Here is a 19,904-nt window from a genome sequence, read left to right as displayed (position 1 = left end):
GGTTGAGAAACTCTGCGTGAAAGTAACAGAAACCTAAGTGTGAGTCCCAGGTCCACATCACCAGGCAGACTGTTTGACCCTTGCTCTCCTCCTCTGTAACAATAAGGAGAACAGAAGTATCTCCTTCAAAGCCTTGCTGGCTGGAATTTGTTGACATTACATACATGCCCCGTGCGCTGCAATTAATTATCGTTGTTCCTAATAAAAATCAAGGGAGGCTCACAAAAGTAAAGCCGAAATGTGCACACAATCTAGCAATTACAGAACGTTTGTGATGCCAGAGGAGTCAGTGACTGCTACAGAGATGACCTTCCAACGATCATAAAACGAACATGATAGAAGGGAAAATATTTCTCCTCACCAAGGAGACCGTAATTAACGCGTGGGCCGCTGGATGCGTCTGAACCTAGCAGAGGGATGAATATCTGGCTTGATACACACACACACACACAGAGAATATGAATATACGTGCTTTTTAAACACGCCTCCACACATTTATATAAGAAATGCTGCGGGCATATGGATTTTCCCTGCATGTGGGTAACATGCCGCCGTGCAGGAGACGCTGATTTCCTTCCAGGATAATTTCAGAACATTCCTCTCTGTACTTGCTAAGAGTGAGTCACTCTTGTAATCAGATAACCTGGAAAACTGGTTTCCGACTTCACCTAAGGTGCATCAAAGGAACTGAAATTTTTTTTTTAAAAAATGAGCAAATGCCGGTGGGCTGCTTTAGGGCCGTGGGTTTCGAGGATCATCTTGACCCTATCTGAACATTCATCCTCCTCTCTCGAGTGTAAGGAGACCCTTGGACATGCACTGAGGAGAAAGACAAATTCGTATCCATTCAGGTCCCGGCTCGCCCACTGAATGGCTGTAGATTTTCGGCTGATTTAACCCCTCGGGGCCTCACCTTCCTCCTCTGCAGGATGGGATCATCACTATGCCCCAGGGTTCTCAGAAGATTAACAAAGAGAACGCATGAAAGTTGGCATCTACCTACCTGGCATCTGGTCATCTGACCCCGGTCTTCCTTGAGATACTGCCTCTTTTCCGCTGTGGGTCCTCAAGAGTTACGTGGACTAACTCCTAGGCCGGGTTCAAGGTTGAACCCGTGACCCGGTGGCCAATCAGGGCATTGCACTGCCCTGGACAGCACGATTGCTTTAGGTCTGGGCACGTGAACCAATCTGAGCCAAGGAGACTCCATTCTAAGATGTCGTTCGAAATGCGAAAGAGGAATCCTGGAGTTACCCAAGTGTCGAGATGGGACCTTATTCGGCATCTTGCTACATCCTGAGAGAGATGCATTCAGAAGAAAGCAGAGAGGGAAAGAATAAGGCCTAATTCTGATGATACCTTTTGAGTCATTACATTCCACTTGGCCAAAGCCGAGGCTTCCCTGGCCTTTGGAGATAGGGACTCCCCCCCGCTCCCCAAATTAATCTTTTTGATTTAAACCAACTCGCTTTCCCATCCCTTGGAACTCCAAGTTCTCAACAATATAATAGGCAAAGTGTTTGCTGTGCTGTCTGGTAATTAGCACGCAAGGAGCCGGGTGGGCGTCTGGGAGGGAGTTCTACGGTGGAGCCCGGCGGGTCTCTTTCCCCCTCGGCACCCACGGGGAGAGAGCTGACTGACAATGCAGAGAGATCAGGTTCATGGCTCAGCACTGAAGGCAGCTGCCGTGTGAATAGAAAACACCTACGGGAGCCCTGGGCCCAGTTTACTCACAACTGGCCCCGTGCCAGGCTGCAGGGCGTCACATGCAGGGAGGGACAGGACGCTGCGAGCACTGCTTCAGCTGGGCTGTGCTTTTGCTGACGCAACCTGGGCCCCATTCCGTGATCAGCCGGAAGCTGGCCTGAGTCGCCCGGGCAGGGGACCACTGGCTGCAAGGGGGGGGGGGGGGGGCGATGCTCCTCACAAACAGGAAAAAAAAACCCAAAGCAAACCCTGCCACCAGCTCCAGGCTAAGCTACCAACACCGGGCCCCCCGAGGGGGATGGGGCTTGCCTTGATGCTAAAGTGCACAGAGGAGAGAGAGGGAGAGGGAGAGAGAGCGAGCGAGCACACGGGCAGGGGTAGATACAGCTTCAGTATTTTCGGGTGGGGGCAGATTGTGGACTCAGAGAACCCAGTTTCTCTCCCTGCTTTATTGATTTCAAGCTGTGCGATTTTATTCATGTATCCAGATCTCCCCTGAGCTCAAAACTCTCCAATGGCTTCCTACTGCATTCACAGTAAAGGCTGGAATTTTTAGCAAGGCACGGAAGTCCTTGCGTGAACCAGCCCCTCCTTTCCTTCCTCTCTGACTCTACCTGTACCCCTTCCACACCAGCCATGCTCTCTCGGTGCTGTTTCCAACTCACCCGTGTGCCTCTGCCCCGGGACCTTTGCACTGCCTGTTCCTTCTTTCTGGAATACTTTCTCCCCAGCCATCTGCATAACTTGCTCCTTTACTTTATCCAGATCTCTCTGGAAAACATCACCCTGTCAGATGGACCTTATCTGAGAGCAGCTCATCTTACCCCAACACCATTACCTACCTTCTGTGCATCACCCTCTGCGATATTATTTATTAATTCTTTTGTTAACAACGGTCTTTCCCTCCTGGGATGGAACTCTTTATTTGTTTTGTTCACTGCAGTATAGTCAGTGCCTAGAACAGAGCCAAACTGTATGCAGCAGGTGTTTACTTAGATGTGCAACACAGATCTGCTGAGTGCCTACCCGTGTCAAGTGTTAACAAAACAGAAGTGAGAGAGAGAGAGAGAGAGAGAGAGAGGGTACCTGCTCTTGTTTTGAGAAATATTCCTGTAGACAAATGAAAGCCAAGAGAAGCAGGCTAACTTCAGAATGTGGAAAACTCTCCAGGGTGATAAAGGGTGACAGAACTGTTATTACTCAGGTGGTCAAGGTAGGTCCCAAGGTAGAGGTGAAGTTGCTGAAACGGTAGGAAAAGCACATGTCACCAGTGTAGAGCGGGAAGACGGAGGGTTCCAGGTGGTGCAAACAGCAAGTGCAAAGGTCCCGGGGCAGAAAAGGACCGAATACCTAATACCTTTATAAAGTGAAAAGCACTCAGCATGGCGAGAGGGAGGAAGAGACAGAGAGGAAACAAAGTCGGAGACATGGGCGCGGGGAGACCCCTGAAACACAGGCAAGGGATTCGGGTTTGCTTCCAACTTTCAGACTCAGTTCCATCCCTCATGAAACAGAGGTGATAAACACCACAGCAGGGAAAGGAGTCAGCCAGAAAAGGTACAGAAAACGCCTAGCACGATGCTAGGTGCATGGTAGGTGCTTCATAAACATCAGCAGCTCTGCAGTCCTCGCCGAGAAAGAAACACAAACTTGATGTAAGGTAGAAGTTGGCTGGGAGATTCCGTTTCTGCCTCTCAAACCCAAAGGCTTATTGGCAGCAACGGCCAGAAAGAAGCTTTAAGGATCAACCGGGCTTCAGTACGACTTTAGAATTCTCACCGGCTCCTTTCTGGTGCAGGGCAGACCGTCACTCTCTCCCCCAAATGTGATTCTGCGTCAGACAAAACGTGCTGCTCAAGCTGAAAGCACGTGCGTTGTCAGCAGAGCGAAAATCAGGATTAGTGACGAAGCGAGACAGGCAGGGTGTGCGGAGACCCAATCAGGCAGTGCTGTGCCCTCTGACCTGACAGCCGTCCCTGCCTGGCAGGTGGCCACCTGCTGCATGTTAGGGGGCCGTGTGGGGAAGGAGGGAGGGCCAGAAGCAAGCCTTGCAGGCAGCGGACCGCCCTGGAACACGTCTGTCTGCGCGCACAGAGGCGAGAGGAGAATTCTGTCGCATTCAAGCAAAAAGCCTTGCTCAGAGGATGCACAACGGGGCAAATGAGTCACGCCGCCACCTGCCGTTAGGTAGGTCAAAATCATATCCTTCAAGACCTTAGGAACACAGCTCTAAAAACAGGTCTGCCCAAAGGCCTGGAGCCTTAAAGAAAATAGGCAATATAAAAACATGGCATGATTCACAGTGTGCTTGGGAAACCCAACGCCCCAAAACCAAATCATCCAGGGAAGAAATGGGCAAAAGACGTGAATAGACAGTTTCCCAAAGAAGACATCCGGATGGCCAACAGACTCATGAAAAGATGCTCCACGTCACTCCTCATCAGGGGAATACAAATCACAGCCACAATGAGATGCCACCTCACACCCGTCAGAGTGGCTAAAATGAGCAAATCGGGAAATTGCAGGCGTTGGCGAGGGGGCGGAGAAAGGGGAAGCCTCCCGCACCGTCGGTGGGAATGCAAACTGGTGCAGCCGCTCTGGAAAACAGTGCGCGGGTTCCTCAAGCACTTACAGCTAGAGCTACCCTACGACCCAGCAACAGCACTGCTAGATGTCCGTCCGAAGGATACAAAAATGCCGAGGCGACAGGGCACGGGCACCTCAATGTTTACAGCAGCACCAGTGACGATGGCCAAAAGTGGAAAGAGCCCACATGTCCACTGACTGACAAAAAGATAACCAAGAGGTGGTATATATATAACGGAATATTACTCAGCGATCAAAAAGAATGAAATCTGGCCACGTGCAACAACGTGGATGGAACTAGAACGTGTTATGCCAAGTGAAATAAGTCAGTCAGAGAAAGACAAATACCGTATGATTTCACTCAGATGTGGAATTTAAGACACACAACAGAGGAACATAGGGGAAAGGAAGGAAAAATAAGATAAAAACAGAGAGGGAGGCAAACCATAAGAGACTCTTCAATACAGAAAACAAACCGAGGGCTGCTGGAGGGGAGGCGGGTGGAGGGATGGGCTAGGTGGGGGATGGGCATTAAGGAGGGTGCGTGTTGGGATGAGCATCGGGTGTTATATGTAAGTGAGGAATCGCTAAATTCTACTCCTGAAAATAAAAAAAAGGCAATAACGTCATTTTGCTTTAGATTAAAAAAAAATAGTTTGCTTGAGAGATGATTTGAATATCTAAAGAAGTTTCTCTGATCTAAGAGCTATTTAATTTCAAAGAAATTTACTCTTACTTGGGAGTCTTAGGAGCGCGTGAGTACCCCACAAGCCCCAGAAGGAACTACGGCAGGACTCGGAAACGCTCCCCAGTGTTTCTGCCTCAGCACCATGTGACTGGATTTTATCATTTTTTTAAATTTTATCTTTCGATTTAATTTTGTCGTCGTTGTTGTTAAGTAGGCTCCATGCCCCACGCGGGGATTGACGCGGGGCTCGAACTCACAACCCTGCGATCAGACCTGAGCTGAGATCAAGGGTCGGACGCTTCACCGACTGAGCCACCCAGGGGCCCCTGATTTTGCCTTCTTAAAAAAGAATGTTTTTGCTGCAGACTGATCTGACTTAGTGATAGGAAATGTGGACCCATTTCTGCATCTACTTACTAAGCTCTCACGGACCCGCCTTAACAGCACGTCCTGGGGGCCCTCAAAGGGGGCGATGGCCATAATCGGGGAAGCCTTAACCTGAGAGGAAGTCCACATCAGGCAATGACCCTTATTTAGCTAATGGGATGTTCCTCGCCACAGGAGGGAAAAACAGATATAATTCAAGTGTCTAACATTAGGGGAACTGTAGTCGACTCAAGCTACAATTAAATACATTATAGCTCTGTATATTCAAACAGTGGAACAGTCAGCAGCTGTTAACATGTGAAACATAATTTAATGCCTAAAGTGCCTAAAATTTATGAAACTTTGAGTAAAAAAGGCAGAAACAAGACAAATAATAAGCACTTAAAAAGATGTCTACCATACATATATAAGCTTTGTGTGATACGATAATATATCACGTATATGACTATGTATTGTTATATATTTGTATAAATAGATACCATCACATGGTATTTAATATGTATTGTATAATTGTATAATACACACATTATAAATACATATATCACATATTAATAGTATATAATACACTAAAATCAATTTCTCTATATTATATAGGATATAAAAAATATGTAAATTAAAGTGAATTTTTTACTTATTTTAAATCTTTATATATATTAGAATTAAAGAATATACATACATACACACCCCCCACGTACATGCACATACATATGATTAAAAGTACATTTGAAATGTACATTTCCAGATACATATCCCTTCTGTAACATGAAAAATAAGTTATTTTTAACTGACTTTAAGACATCTCTGATAGATTCACAGATCACGACTTACTTATTCCGATCACAGTATCTTGTGCAAGGTGGATGCTTAATTAATAATGTTCATTATATTGAGAAAAGGAAAAGCAAGGTAAGAGAACAGAATCACTTCAGTGAAGAAGAAACAACCCCCAAGCCTCGTGTGAAATCCCGGATATACGTGAGTCAAATTAAGTAGATGTAACGCCACAAGTGTTTACTTCCTTTGTGGCTCTTCGCAAAATGGGAGCCTCAACCTTTTCCTCTGGTCTAGAAATGGAATTCTTATCGGGCTTAAAGAAAACCTGTACTTGGGAAGATGGCATTGAAAGATTATTGGTGAGATGTCTTTCCAAATGACCAATAAACATGTTTTATGTGGAAGTGAACACTATGTATATGTGTATGTTAATCACTGGTACTTTTAGTAAGTATATAAAAATATATACTTATGAATCAGCCTTAGGTTCAGGAGTATCTAGCTGATGCTAATGATTTGATGCACGCTCTAATCTTTGTGATTTAAAAATGATACTGTCGGGGCGCCTGGGTGGCTCAGTCGGTTGAGCGTCCGACTTCGGCTCAGGTCATGATCTCGCAGTCCGTGAGTTCGAGCCCCATGTCGGGCTCTGTGCTGACAGCTCAGAGCCTGGAGCCTGCTTCCGATCCTGTGTCTCCCGCTGTCTCTGACCCTCCCCCGTTCATGCTCTGTCTCTGTCTCAAAAATAAATAAACATTAAAAAAAATTAAAAAAATAAATAAATAAAATAAAAATGATACTGGCGTAGTCGGTTATGTGTCTGACTCTTGCTATCAACTCGGGTTGTGATCTCTCTGTTGTGGGTTCAAGCCCCGCATCAGGCTCTGCACTGAGCGTGAGGTCCGCTTGGGATTCTCTCTCTTCCTCTCTCTCTGCCGCTCCCTTGTTATAATACATAAATATAGAAATAAATAAAAAGATCAAAAAAAATAAAATAAAAATAAAAAAACAATTTTGTTTATTTACTTTGAGAGAGAGAAAGCACACACACACAAGTGGAGGAGGGACAGAGAAAGAGAGAGAGAGAGAGAGAGAGAGAGAGAGAGAATCCCAAGCAGGCTCCACACTCAGCATAGAGCCCCATGTGGAGCTCGAACCCACAACAGAGAGATCACGACCTGAGCCAACATTAAGGGTCAGATGCATAACCAAATGAGCCACCCAGGTGTCCTAATAAATAAACATTTTTTAAAAATGACGCTAAAAAAACATAGAAAAGATCCTGATGTGTCTGTCAGCCATACCTTGCCAGTATACAAATAATATACGACTCTTGTGCTACGAACCCAGTGGACTCTGTTTTCTTTTATTGAATTTCTCTGGTACTCGGTTTCCCCCTTAAACCGTCAGCTCCATGAGAGCAGGGGGCATCGTCTGCCTTGCTCACCCCACATCCCAACGCAGAGCAACACGACTGGCAAACACGTGTGGAGTAAATAAATCCGTGGATCTTGTTACCATACGATACTCCTACAGGGAAGTAACATTTCCATTAATACGCCACAAGAAATACTGTATTTCTCGGTCGCAGTCTTGTATCCCATGTTCATTGGTTTGCATTTCATCGTCTCTTGTGTTTTGAGAGCAAGTTTCCTTAGAATCTTTTAGGACACTAAGTGGGGTCCATATAAATACTGAGTTAAGACACAAAACAAAAAGCAAAGCAAATCAGCAACTCCAGGAAGCAATCTCTGCTGGGGTCGCCTGTTTCCCTCCTTTGTTTGAACCACTGCTGATTTCACACCTCCCAGGAGCCAGAGCCAAAGCCCCTGACATCTCAGCTCAATCTCACTGGGGAAGAGAGGGCTCATCTCTGTGGAGAACAGGGCGCCCCCGTGGCAAACCACAGGGGGCAGCGGGGAAACAACTGGAGAACACGGAACGCTAACTTGTGTACTCCAGGCAGCTGGTGGTGACCTCCCAGAAGCCCAGTGTGTTGCTCTCTCCGCCTCACCCCTCCATCCTGTGGTTCTATCTCCAAACCGCGTCCAATGCCCTTCACTCCTTTGTCCTAATGGTGAGCATCTCTCCCTGGACAGGAGCTTCCTAACCTATCTTCCCGCAACTCGTTCTGCCCCGCTATAATGGGCACACCTGCCAGAGTAACGATCTTGGAAAGGAAATCAGACTATGTCACCCATCTGGGAAAAACCCGCTGATGGCTTAGCCTTCACACTTGGCATAAAATATTTTATCCTGCCTTATAAAGTTCTGCAGGAGCAGGCTTTGAGTACCTTGGACTTCATCATTGGCCTTATTCTTCCTCGTTCACAATGCACCAAGAACTCTGGAGCAAGCATTCCCACCTCAGGACCTTTGCACCTGCTGTCTCCTCAGCCTGGAAGTCTTCACCTTCAAATCTTTGCATGCTTGGCTCCTTCTCGTTGGAGACTCTGCACATAAGTCCCTCCTCCAAGAAGCCTTTCTTGACCATCTCTTCCAAAATAACCTGCCCACTCCCGACCACATCCTTCTCCTCTATTATCTTCCTTGGAGATACACCCGCCTCAAATGATCACATTTGTCTGCAGTACTGTCTGCCTCACTCACTAGTATATCGGCATCGTCAGGGTAGGGGACTTGCCTGTCTTGTTCCCCATTATCCCCAGTATCTAGGGCCTAGTGTAGAGCCTGAGATAAAAAAGATGCCCAATAAATAGATTCCCAGGATCTCTATAGGGCAAACACTTTATTTTGCAATAATTACAATAAAAGCTAATATATCTATCACCCACGTATAAGTCAATAACTTTATAACGCAGTTACTATTTCCCTCAACTTGCAAATGAGGAAACCGGGCTCAGAGAGACTAAGCCAGCTCTCCAAGAACACTTAGCTAGTATTGGCAAGCCTGGATTTGAACTCGGCTCTTTCATTTTTAATTTTTTTAAATGTTTATTCTTTGAGGGGGGGGAGAGAGAGAAAGAGAGAGACAGAGCGCACGAGCAGGAGAGGGGCAGAGAGAGAGGGAGACCCAGAATCCGAAGCAGGCTCCAGGCTCCGAGCTGTCAGCCCAGAGCCCGATGCGGGGCTCGAACTCACGGACCGTGAGATCATGACCTGAGCCAAGGACGGACGCTTAACTGACTGAGCCACCCAGGGGCCCCGTGAACTTTGTTCTATGTCTCTTCACAGGCCGTGTTCTTAACCGTCTGGATCCATGGTCTTTTGTGTGCTGCTTCAGCAAGTTATGACTGTGAACTGAGCTCAAGCAAATCATTTATGCATCGGCTCATTCAAGGAGTATTTACTGAGAACGTAATGCATTTCACGACTCGCGCCAGGCTTTCCCGATACCCCCGCCCACATGACTACCACACTCACCCTTTCACTATTCAACAGGTAGGTTTTGATCACTGAAGAGGGAAACTTAAAAAAAAAAAATCCTGGAATAAAAATAGTGTATGTTGAGCACCTTCTCCGTGCTGGGCGCTGACCTAGGCCCTTTGTATAGACTGTATCATTTAATTCTTGCAGATAGCATTAGAAGGCAGGTGATGTTTCTCTCAATTTAATGATCACTGTGCTGAGGCTCAGAGAGGTTAAGTGGCTTGCTCACATAGGTGGTCAGTGACAGCGCTTGTCTGTGTCCAAATTGTCCCCTTTCCACACCACACATTAACACTTGCACGCAGGAGGATGCACTCCATAAATGTGCTGGGAATGAATAAACGAAGCCCCCGTTAAACCCAGCTCGGGATGCAGGAAGTCACTTGACCCACATCATAGCAACTCCCAGCTATAAAAATGGGATTCCGTTTGGGAAATCAGTTTTACTACTAGATGGCATAATGTCCTTTTGGCTAATGGTTTTGGGAGAAATAATACCAGCTCTAAATGCAAATCACAGCGCTCACTTAATTTATTTGGACTCATCAGGTCCTACACTTTTCCGGGCTTGGAAAGTTATCAGTTGACTGTCCTACAGTCCATAGTCTTCAATATCTGAAAACTCACCATTAATCAGGCATGATTTATGGCCCTTTGCATGTACAACCCCACGGAATACGAGCGATTACTAGCTGTGTTTCCCTCCCCACCCCCCTGCCCCGAGCAAGACAACTCACTGAGGAGTTAAGTGGCTGCCTCAGTGTTGCACAGCCAAGAGACGTGGCTGAGGCAGGCTTATACCCAGGCTCTGCTAACCTACTCCGTCAGCAGGCCTCCAGGAAGTGGGGAGTCGGACAAAATTACTGAGGACGTGGGGGAAAGAAGCTCAGGAAAGCTCCATGCCCCCTCACCAGGTCTCACACGTCCCTATCAAATTGAATCCAACAATGAGAAATGATATTCCCCCAGGGTCCGACCCCCAAATCCTTCAAGAGTGAATTCTTTGCTTCCCTCACCACAAAATTATTCAAGTGCTCACAAGGCGATTGCTGGCCTCTGGAACCTGATCTCAGAACCTGCAGAGGGTCTGAAGGATGGTCCTAATGATATTACCAAGTGGTGCTTCCCAGTTCTGACATCCGTCAAGAGTTCACGTCCAAAGATTATTCTACCAGACGGGTCCCGTGGATGTGATGGGATTAGCCAAATTTCCAAGCTTATTTTTGACCTCCAGTAGAAAATTGAGCACATCCGTTCATGAAGGCCACGGGGACTATGGGAGAACATCAAGTTGATTCATCAAATTAGCTCAAACATAATTGTTCTGCACGACTGGCTATAGAATTCGTCAGCTATAAACCTGTCAAAAAGCTATCCACTCCAATGTTAAATAGAGACACAAAGTAATGTTGTTCGGAATCTGACATTTGTCGGACTTTAGCCTGCTAAGGATGCTTTGTTTCCTCTTGAAGGAATTGGTCGAGAGATGTACAGATAGGTCTGAGCAAAGCAAAGAGTGAATAGGTCAGAGCAAAGCAAAGGAACCCAAGCTGGTTTCTGGAAGTACCAGCTTGCATATATCAGACCTGTAACTATATCCTTTCCTTTGAGAGACCGATCAAGGTCTGTGTGTGTGTGTTGCTAATCACATGGCATGTGGATCATTCGCCTTTTTACAACGAAGACTGTTCTCGGCAATGAAGAGAAAGGACCCACCGCACCGCTGCAAATCTTTGCTTCTTTTCTCTAACACGTCCTCTCGCCCATGCTCCCAGGGGGTGCTACAGAATGCAAAAGCTGCAAATTAGAAATTTCTACAGAGAAAAATCGACAGTGTCAGGGCAAGATTTAAGTCAATGACCTTCCAGCCACTGTTGAAGGTCACAATTCCCCCTCCCGTGGCTGACCGTCTGAACCCTCTACACCCTTGTTAGCTCCCTTCGTGTATGGTGGGTGCCCTCGCTGGGCCTCACTCTGGGTGCCTCCGCGGGCATTCATGCCATGCCTTTGTCTCTAAACCCAAACAACTCAAATGCACCTGATGCACTCCACTCTGGATGCGAAATTCTTTCACTGTTGTCTTCCTTGTCTTTTCTCAGTGACTACTTGTCTGGTTCCTAATTTTTATGCCATTTTGGGGTAATTTTTCCTTTTTTTTGTTATTGACAAAGACAGAGGAGGCCTCCTATAATTTGTGGGTGACTGACAAGGCTGAAGGTTGTTAACTCAAATGTTTTGATTTGAGTTAACATCAGAGAGGACCTCCAGGCCCCAGACATGACAGGCCACAATAGCTCCTTTAAAGCTAGTGAGTATTAAATTCCTAGCAGGCAACCCCTTTATGTGCTAGTCAATACATTTTTCCTTCCAGGGTAGTTTGGTGCTGAGTATTAAAAGGCTTAAAATAGGCATAATCCCCAGCAATTCCACTTCTGGGATTCTATCCCAAGAGATAAATACATACGTGGGCCACGATCTGAATACAAGGATGTTCATCTCAGTGTTGTTTAGGACAGGAAAAGGTTTTTTTTTTTTTTAAAAAAAAAGCTACATACCCAGCAATAGGGTTAAGTAAATAGCTTAAGTAAATCTGGTTCATCCATGCAATGGAATATTTACAATAATCAAATTTCTTGTGTGCAACTTTTTTTATTGATAGGAGAAGATATTCACCATAAATATCAAGTGGAAACTAGATTTTAAAACTCTGTTGCATTAACTCATCATCTATGTAACTATATCATCTATATCATATGTGTCTGTATGGCAAAAGCTTTTGAAAAGGCATAGTCCAAATATGAACAATGTATGTGTATTCCTACTTTACAATGTATGCGTATTCCTTTTATAGCCAAAGGAAACAGAGAGATTTTTATTTTAGAAAAGCAATGTCTACTGACTCAAGAGAGAAACTTTTCACGGACTGTAACTCATTTAAAAATATTGCTGTCTATATCCAATTAGAGTAGATAGAGCTGAGCGTAAAGGGCCACCAGAATAAAAGAAAAAAAAAAAAACTGACCAGGAGCCCAGAAAACCTTCTGTTCATTCTTACTAACCACTGCTGTGTTTGATCTCTGCTTCTTGGCTGACTGAGTTAGAATTTTCTCTTTGAAAGATGAAACTGTGAATTTCCGGTTAGGCAAGTCTCAGGTTGATTATTTTTTAAGTCACTGCTCTACCTCTATCGAAACTGAAAACCTTAAGAATAGTGTCATCGGAAATTTACTTTGTATACATCTTCACCAAAACCCGACCATTCACAGAAGGGAATAAAAGGAGGTGGTATAGCTTTGGGTAACCACATGCTCTCTCTGTGGCTCCCTCTCCTCACTAGTAAGATGGAACTGATATTGACAACACTGTCTGCCTTATGGATGGGTCATGAGACTTCAGTTGTGGGCAACTGACGCATGATAAGTACTTTGTAAATGTTGATTGCTAACATTATGGCAATTCAACTCTCTTCTGGAGAGCACTGGTGCTGGACCAAATCCCTAACTTACACTGTTAGTTACCCACCTGATTTGCCAGCTTACCTATGTGACCTGCTGTTGACTGTTTCCTAAATCCTGATGTGTTTGATCTTGATTTGGTGGCCTACTGAGGCAGAATCCTCACTTTGAATGGCCTGGTTCTCACCGTGACTCTTACCCTTATTATTACATGCTGTAGCCTTTACTTTAATCCCCTCCAGACCCAAAGGTCTGAAAAGGTACTGAAGCAAGACAGTTCTAACCTCTTACCCTACAGGAATGGTAAAACAAGAGTTGATCTAAGGCCTCAGAGGAGAGGTGAGAAGCAAACAGCTCCCAGGAAAGACTCCGTCTAAAGACACGTTTTATTTGGCAAAGTAGTTTTTCAACATCATAAATTACTTTCCAACATTTAAGAAATTAGTACAGATCACTGTAACTCCTAGGTTCCAGAATTCCTTAAGAAAAAGAAAAGCTGTCCTCCCTTTGAAAGGTACAGGAAAATTCTATCATATTGTAACTTACATGTAAGTTACATGTAACTTAACACATGTCTGTAATTTACCCCATCCAGCACATTCCTTTCTAAGATTGATCTATATGATTCCTACACCTGTGGTTTATGCATCTTTACGCCTGTATGGTATTCCACAGCATGAATAGGACAAAATTTATTTTTATATTCTCCTATTAATAGATATTTGGTTGTTTCCAGCTTTTTGCTAACACAGTGTTGCTGTGAATACTTTTGGACTTGCCTCCTTGCACCTGTGCAACAAACCAAAGAATGTCTTATTGGGGGAGATAAACCCATGCGGTGAAACCTTGAAGAGAAGCAAGGGAGTTACAAATGCCTGGTTCAGGCAAGTGGCTGCTTAGGTGACGGGGCGCATTTGACAGGGGAGGGTCACACAGGGAACTTCAACAGTATTGGTAATATTCTATTAGATTGAGTGGTTTTCAATCTAGATTCTATTAGGTGAGCTCTTAGGGGCTCACGTTAGTAGTATGCTTCGCAATTCGCGCACGCTTTATACAGAGTCTTTGTAAGAAGCCAAATGAAAGATATTTTCTATTTTTAAATAAAAAAAATTTTTTTAAGTTAGGGAGAGAGAGAGGATCCCAAGCAGGCTCTACGCTATCAGCACAGAGCCTGATGTGGGGCTTGAACTCACAAACCTCGAGATCACGACCCGAGCCCAAACCGAGAATCGGATGCTCAACCGACTGAGCCACCCAGGTGCCTCGAAAAATATTTTTGAGTGAACTAAAAAAATGGAGAGATGCAGCAACACTGGGTCCACATTCTCAAATGCCTCTGGAAGAAAAGTCAAGGGCTGTTCACTCATCACCGTCCTACAATCTCACAGTTATACCTGCCTGCTTATTCATTTATGTTCCACCGGGGCCCTTGACATAGTGGCAGTAACGGTCTCAGCCCTAAGGATGATGTAATCTCTAGGGTACAGGCTGGAGGAACCCATCCCCCCTGCCCCCCACACACAAAGTCCTTCCCTGAACAGGAAAATGTGTGAAAAAGATATTCATGCATCTGGCACTTCTCACAGCCTGAAAGGCCACCGTGGTGACCACCAAGAGACCTGTTGCAACTTCCACAGGGGGGCCAAGATCTTAGGGCACCATCTCAGCCAAACAATGTGACATGACATTACAGTATGAACCAACAGAGTCGAACAGCACAGAGAAAACAAGCTGTGCTTTCCCCTCCTATCTGGAAGTCATAATTTCCAGGTCAAGGAAATACACCCCTGACGTGGGGCTCCGTGAGTCATCAGATATTCCTAAAGGGGCTCCCTCTGTAGGATCTGTTGCCCGCATTGCCATCTCTTAATTGAAACAAGCAGATGGTCGAAAGATGGCCATAGGTGGGATGTGTTTCCCAGATACGCTCATTCTAAGGATGAACCCACATTATTCTCAGCACCGCCTAGAAAATCCACCGGAGCCGTCCAGGTGAAGGAAGATGTGGCGGGAGATTCAGTGGGCTTGGCTTCGTGAAAATGATCTCCTCAGTCTTCCCAGGAACGCCCCGTATGTGTGAGTGAGCGCCCCACATCTGTTATCTACCACCAGGGTGGCCCAGCTAAAGCTCTAAATTGAGTCCAAGCCAGAGAGGAGCCCGCGGATAGCCAGCACTCTGTTCTTAATAACTTTTTTAAGTTTCTTTCTTTCTTTTGAGAGAGAGCAGGAGGAGGGGCAGAGAGAAAGGGAGAGAGAGAGAGAGAGAGAGAGAGAGAGAGAGAGAGAGAGAGAGAGAATGAATCCCAATCAGGCTCCATGCTGTCAGTGCAGAACCCGATGCAGGGCTCAAACTCACGAACCTCTGAGATCATGACCTGAGCTGAAATCAAGAGCTGGAGGCTTAACCGACTGAGCCACCCAGGCACCCCAGATATCCAGGTTGTCTGCTTCTTACTGACTCTGACAGCTGCTCCCGGGGTCCCCGCATCTTTCCATTCCGTCCACCTCGACCCACTCCCCTTTCACCTGGACATCAGCAGTACCCCCACTTTTTTTTCTGAGCTGCCCCCATTGTGCCTCCTGCAAAGTATCAAGTCCACAGCCCTCTCTACCTGCATCCCAGCCAATCCAGACTGTTTGCAGGTGCCTCGAGCCCGACGTATTTTCACCCCTGCCAAACCTTTACCCCTGTGACTCCTTCTACTTGGAAAATGTTTCCTCTTCCCTACCTCATGAGCTGCAGTCTTGAGTGTAGCTATCACGATCTCCAAGAAACATTTTTTTCCCCCAGCTACCAAAATTACATAAGGTGTCCTACCGCAGCATAGATGGAATTAGATGTAATGGATGAAGCTATTTCTTTTCATATGTATATGAATATACGTGGGGGTGATAGAAATATGTGTGTGTCCATATGAACCCTACATATACATGCATATACTTCAAAATAAGTATAGACAGTAGGTCTCAACCCACAAACACATCCTTTGGCTCAATAATTCCACTTTTTAGAAGTTATCCTAGGAAGATAATCATAGATGCATTCAAATACTTAGCTATTGTTTTTTTTCTTAGAACATGGTTGTATAGCCAAAAAGTGGGAAACAACCTAAATATCCAATAGGGGATTGGTTTAATGAGTTAGGGTGTTGACTGACAAGTTTCGCTGACTTATTTTCTCATTTTTAAAAATTTTTTTTTCTTTTGAAATTTTTATTTAAATTCTAGTTAGTTTATACAGTGCAATACCAGTTTCAGGAGTAGAAAGAATTCAGGGATTCATCACTTACATACAACACCCAGTGCTCATCATAACAAGTATCTTATTATACTTTTTAAATTTTTTTAAAGTTTATTTATCTTGAGAGAGACAGAGATAGCACGAGCAGGGGAGGGGCAGAGAGAGAGAGAGAGAGAGAGAGAGAGAGAGAGAGAGAGAGAGAGAATCCTAAGCGGGTTCCTCTGCACTGTCAACACAGAGCCTAACGTGGGGCTCAAACTCACGAAACTGTAAGATCGTGACTTGAACCGAAACAGAGAGTTGGACGCTTCACCAACTGAGCCATCCAGGTGCCCCTTGTCCCTTATTATTTTTGAAGGAACATGAGCTAGAGCTCAGAGAGCCTTGTTTGTGTAGGAATCTTAAGGCTACAGTTGATGGGTCATGAGGCGATGTCACCGAGAGAGTGACATTCAGGAAACTAATGCAAAAGCAGGCATGAGGAAAACCCATTTGCCTTCTTGCAAACCTGATCTCAAAGTGGCTTCAGTTCTGGCCGTCCCACACCTTGCCTGTGCATCCGAGCAACTCTGGGTGCGTCCTGGGGGAGAGGGCTTTGGTTTCACAGAGTTGGGCCAGAAGTAATTTCTTGCTTAGAAAAAGTGACAAAGAGCATCTGCAGGGCACAGGAGGCACCTATGGAGGCAGGAAGCCACCAGGTCACAGCCTCCCACATGTGGACGGGGTCTATTGTGCAACCCGTCATCCTTGCGGGGGACTTTGCACGGAGCTCAGGGGTGAGAAAGAAGATCCACTTGGATACAGAAAGAACATATATGAACTTGAATTTACATGTAATTTATATTTACTTTTTGTTTTACTTACAAAACAGTAAGTTTTACCTTAAAATAAGAAAACACACTGGGGTGCCTGGGTGGCTCAGTCAGTTAAGCGTCCGACATCAGCTCAGGTCATGATCTCACAGTTTGTGAGTTCGAGCCCCACGTAGGGCTCTGTGCTGACAGCTCGGAGCCTGCAGCCTGTTTCGGATTCTGTGTCTCCCTCTCTCTGTCCCTCCCCCACTTGCGCTCTGTCTCTCTCTCCAAAATAAAAAAAAAAAAAAAAACCCACAATTTTTTTAAAAAGAAAGTATGTTGAGACTGGTGCCCTGACTCATTCTAGGCATGAATATGTCATCTATCAGATGAGTGAATATTGTCATGAGTGGGGAAGGGGGGAGTTCACGGAGGTGGAGGGTTGATGTGACCCTTTTCTCCTTCCTTAAATTTCAAGGCAACTCAAGTGTTCCCATGCAAGTGGACAGACATATTTTATTCCCTAAGCTTAATGGTCTCCATTTGGATGCATGCATTTTTGTGTGGTGTCTTAGCTAGGACAGTCATTGCGACCAAGTGAAAAAAAAAGAAAAAAATTACAACCAGACATTTGAATCAATGAATCATGAAGTGATCAAGATCTTCAAATATTATGAACCAGATTCAATCTTGGCTTCTCACTATAAAAATTTTGAAGATATAAAAGCCAGAGTTTCAAAAAATATGTCAAGATTAATAAAATTATATATGGAAATATATACACCCATAGGTATAGTCATGTATTTGTGCATACTTATATAACACGTTATATATATGTACTAATGTATAATATAATATATAAATATAATATACAAATGTAATATAAATATAAAATATTTATACCTCATTCTTTTAAAATTTCCATTCTGAACATATTTTAATAAAGCACGTTTTACTTGTACAGTGGTACCTGCATATAATAAATGCATAACATACGTATATTCTACCTGCAAGGCAAGCTCAAAATGCTGGCACACCATTGGCTCAGTGTCCTGTCCCCACCTAGACCATGAGCTCTTTGAGGTCGGGGACAAATTATTTGTATGAATCCTGTTACCACATTTTCTTGGTTCTGAGGTACAAAATAAAGGTTTATCCAATGAAGAAAATTTCCCTTAAAAACACACATCGGGAAAAGCCAGACTGAAAGAAGAGTGGTGGGGCGCCTGGGTGGCTCAGTCGGTTGAGCATCCGACTTTGGCTCAGGTCATGGTCTTGTGGTTTGTGAGTTCAAGCCCCAGATCGTACTCCGGGCTGACGGCTCAGAGCCTGGAGCCTGCGTTGGATTCTGTGTCTCCCTCTCTCTCTGCTCCTCCCCCGCTCACATTCCCTCTCTCTCTCTCTCTCTCCCCCCAAAATAAATAAACATTTAAAAAAATTAAAAAATCATAAAAAAACATTAATAGAAGGAGAGCATATGACTTGGCTTCCCCTAAAAACACAAAGTTTGGGCCAGATCCACAGCAATCACTCCTCAACACTGGCCAAACAGTTTTAAGATAAGATAATTGTTCGTGTATGTATTTATTTTGGTAAAATACCAAACCGTATGCTCTCGGTTATAACTACAGCCATGTTTTTTTTGTGTGTTTTTTTTTTTTTTTGCACTGAAAAAAATAAGAGAATGGGATGAATTCTCTCTTCCTCTGGCCCACACTACTTCAGAAAGAAAAAAAAAAACCCCAAAAAACAAATGGCCTCCCCTTTATGGCAATTTGTAGCCTGGAGCCAGTTTTTAAAGCTGAGTAATAAATCCCAGAAAAACAGCGACTGCGATGGAAAGGCTGACACACATTTAACACTCTAATGGTGCAAACAGAGGGCACACAGGAAAACGCTCCAGTCCCAGTCCCCACGCTGAATGTTCACACACCGCTCACCAAAGTGCTATTTTTTAGTGGACAATTTGCCTGTTCAGAAACAGCAGAAAACTTCCAAAATGCTTGCAAACCCGAGGGAGAAGAAATTTCCTTAATATTCCTGTTTCCTACAGGTTGGGTTCTTTGCTGGATACTCCAACTGCTCTGGCTGTTGTTGCTGGGTTTTTGTTTTTTTTTTTTTTAATGTTTTTATTTATTTCGGAGAGAGAGAGATAGAGAGAGAGAGAGGGGTGGGGAGGGGCAGAGAGAGAGGGAGACACAGAATCCAAGGCGGGCTGCAGGTTCTGGGCTGGCAGCACAGAGCCAGAGGCGGGGCTGGAACCCACGAACTGCAAGATCATGACCTGAGCCAAAGTCGGACGTTCAACCGACTGAGCCACCCAGGCGTCCCTATTGTTGCTGTTTTTAACCATAAGGAACAAAAATGACATTTGAACCGTGACAACTTGATAACTATTAAAGGAAAAAAAAAAAACCCAACAAAACAAGACTTAAACTAGAATACCATAACTCGAACTAGGAATAGCTTTATGTTAACAGCACTGTCCCATCATCCAACACGTGGAGCATCTAATTCTCTACATATAATGTACCTCTGTGTAGAGGCAAAAACCGTAAATCGCAAAAATCATTTGATTACTGTTCAAGATAACAAAGGGGAGAAACATCACCCAATCCCAAAGTTTATACTCAGACCTTAATATTTAATTCAGAGGAAGACTATTGGATACAATTCTGCCTCCATTTGTGATATCTGTCATTTCCCACTGGGTTAAGGGCTCTATAATTTACATATGTGACTGCAGGGATAGGAACCCACTTTGGAAGGTCACGAACATCAACCCCCAGTGTCTCACATTGGACATTCAAAGGTTCTTTCATAGGAAGGTAAATAGCACACCCACAAACTACAGCAATACATCCACTGATGAGACGGTG

General features: G+C 44.7%; 1 protein-coding gene across 5 annotated transcripts in view; it reads right to left on the bottom strand.

Moving 5' to 3' along the window:
* The window catches only part of TSHZ2 (teashirt zinc finger homeobox 2), a 453,491-nt gene that overhangs the window by 385,576 nt on the left and 48,011 nt on the right, over positions 1–19,904 (bottom strand). The gene's annotated exons all lie outside the window — the stretch shown is intronic.

Source organism: Panthera onca, chromosome A3 (genome assembly GCF_046562875.1).
Source record: "Panthera onca isolate mPanOnc1 chromosome A3, mPanOnc1 haplotype 2, whole genome shotgun sequence".
NCBI lineage: Eukaryota > Metazoa > Chordata > Mammalia > Carnivora > Felidae > Panthera > Panthera onca.
The sequence above is the reverse complement of the archived record's forward strand: the minus strand, read 5'-3'. Positions and strand labels throughout refer to the sequence as shown.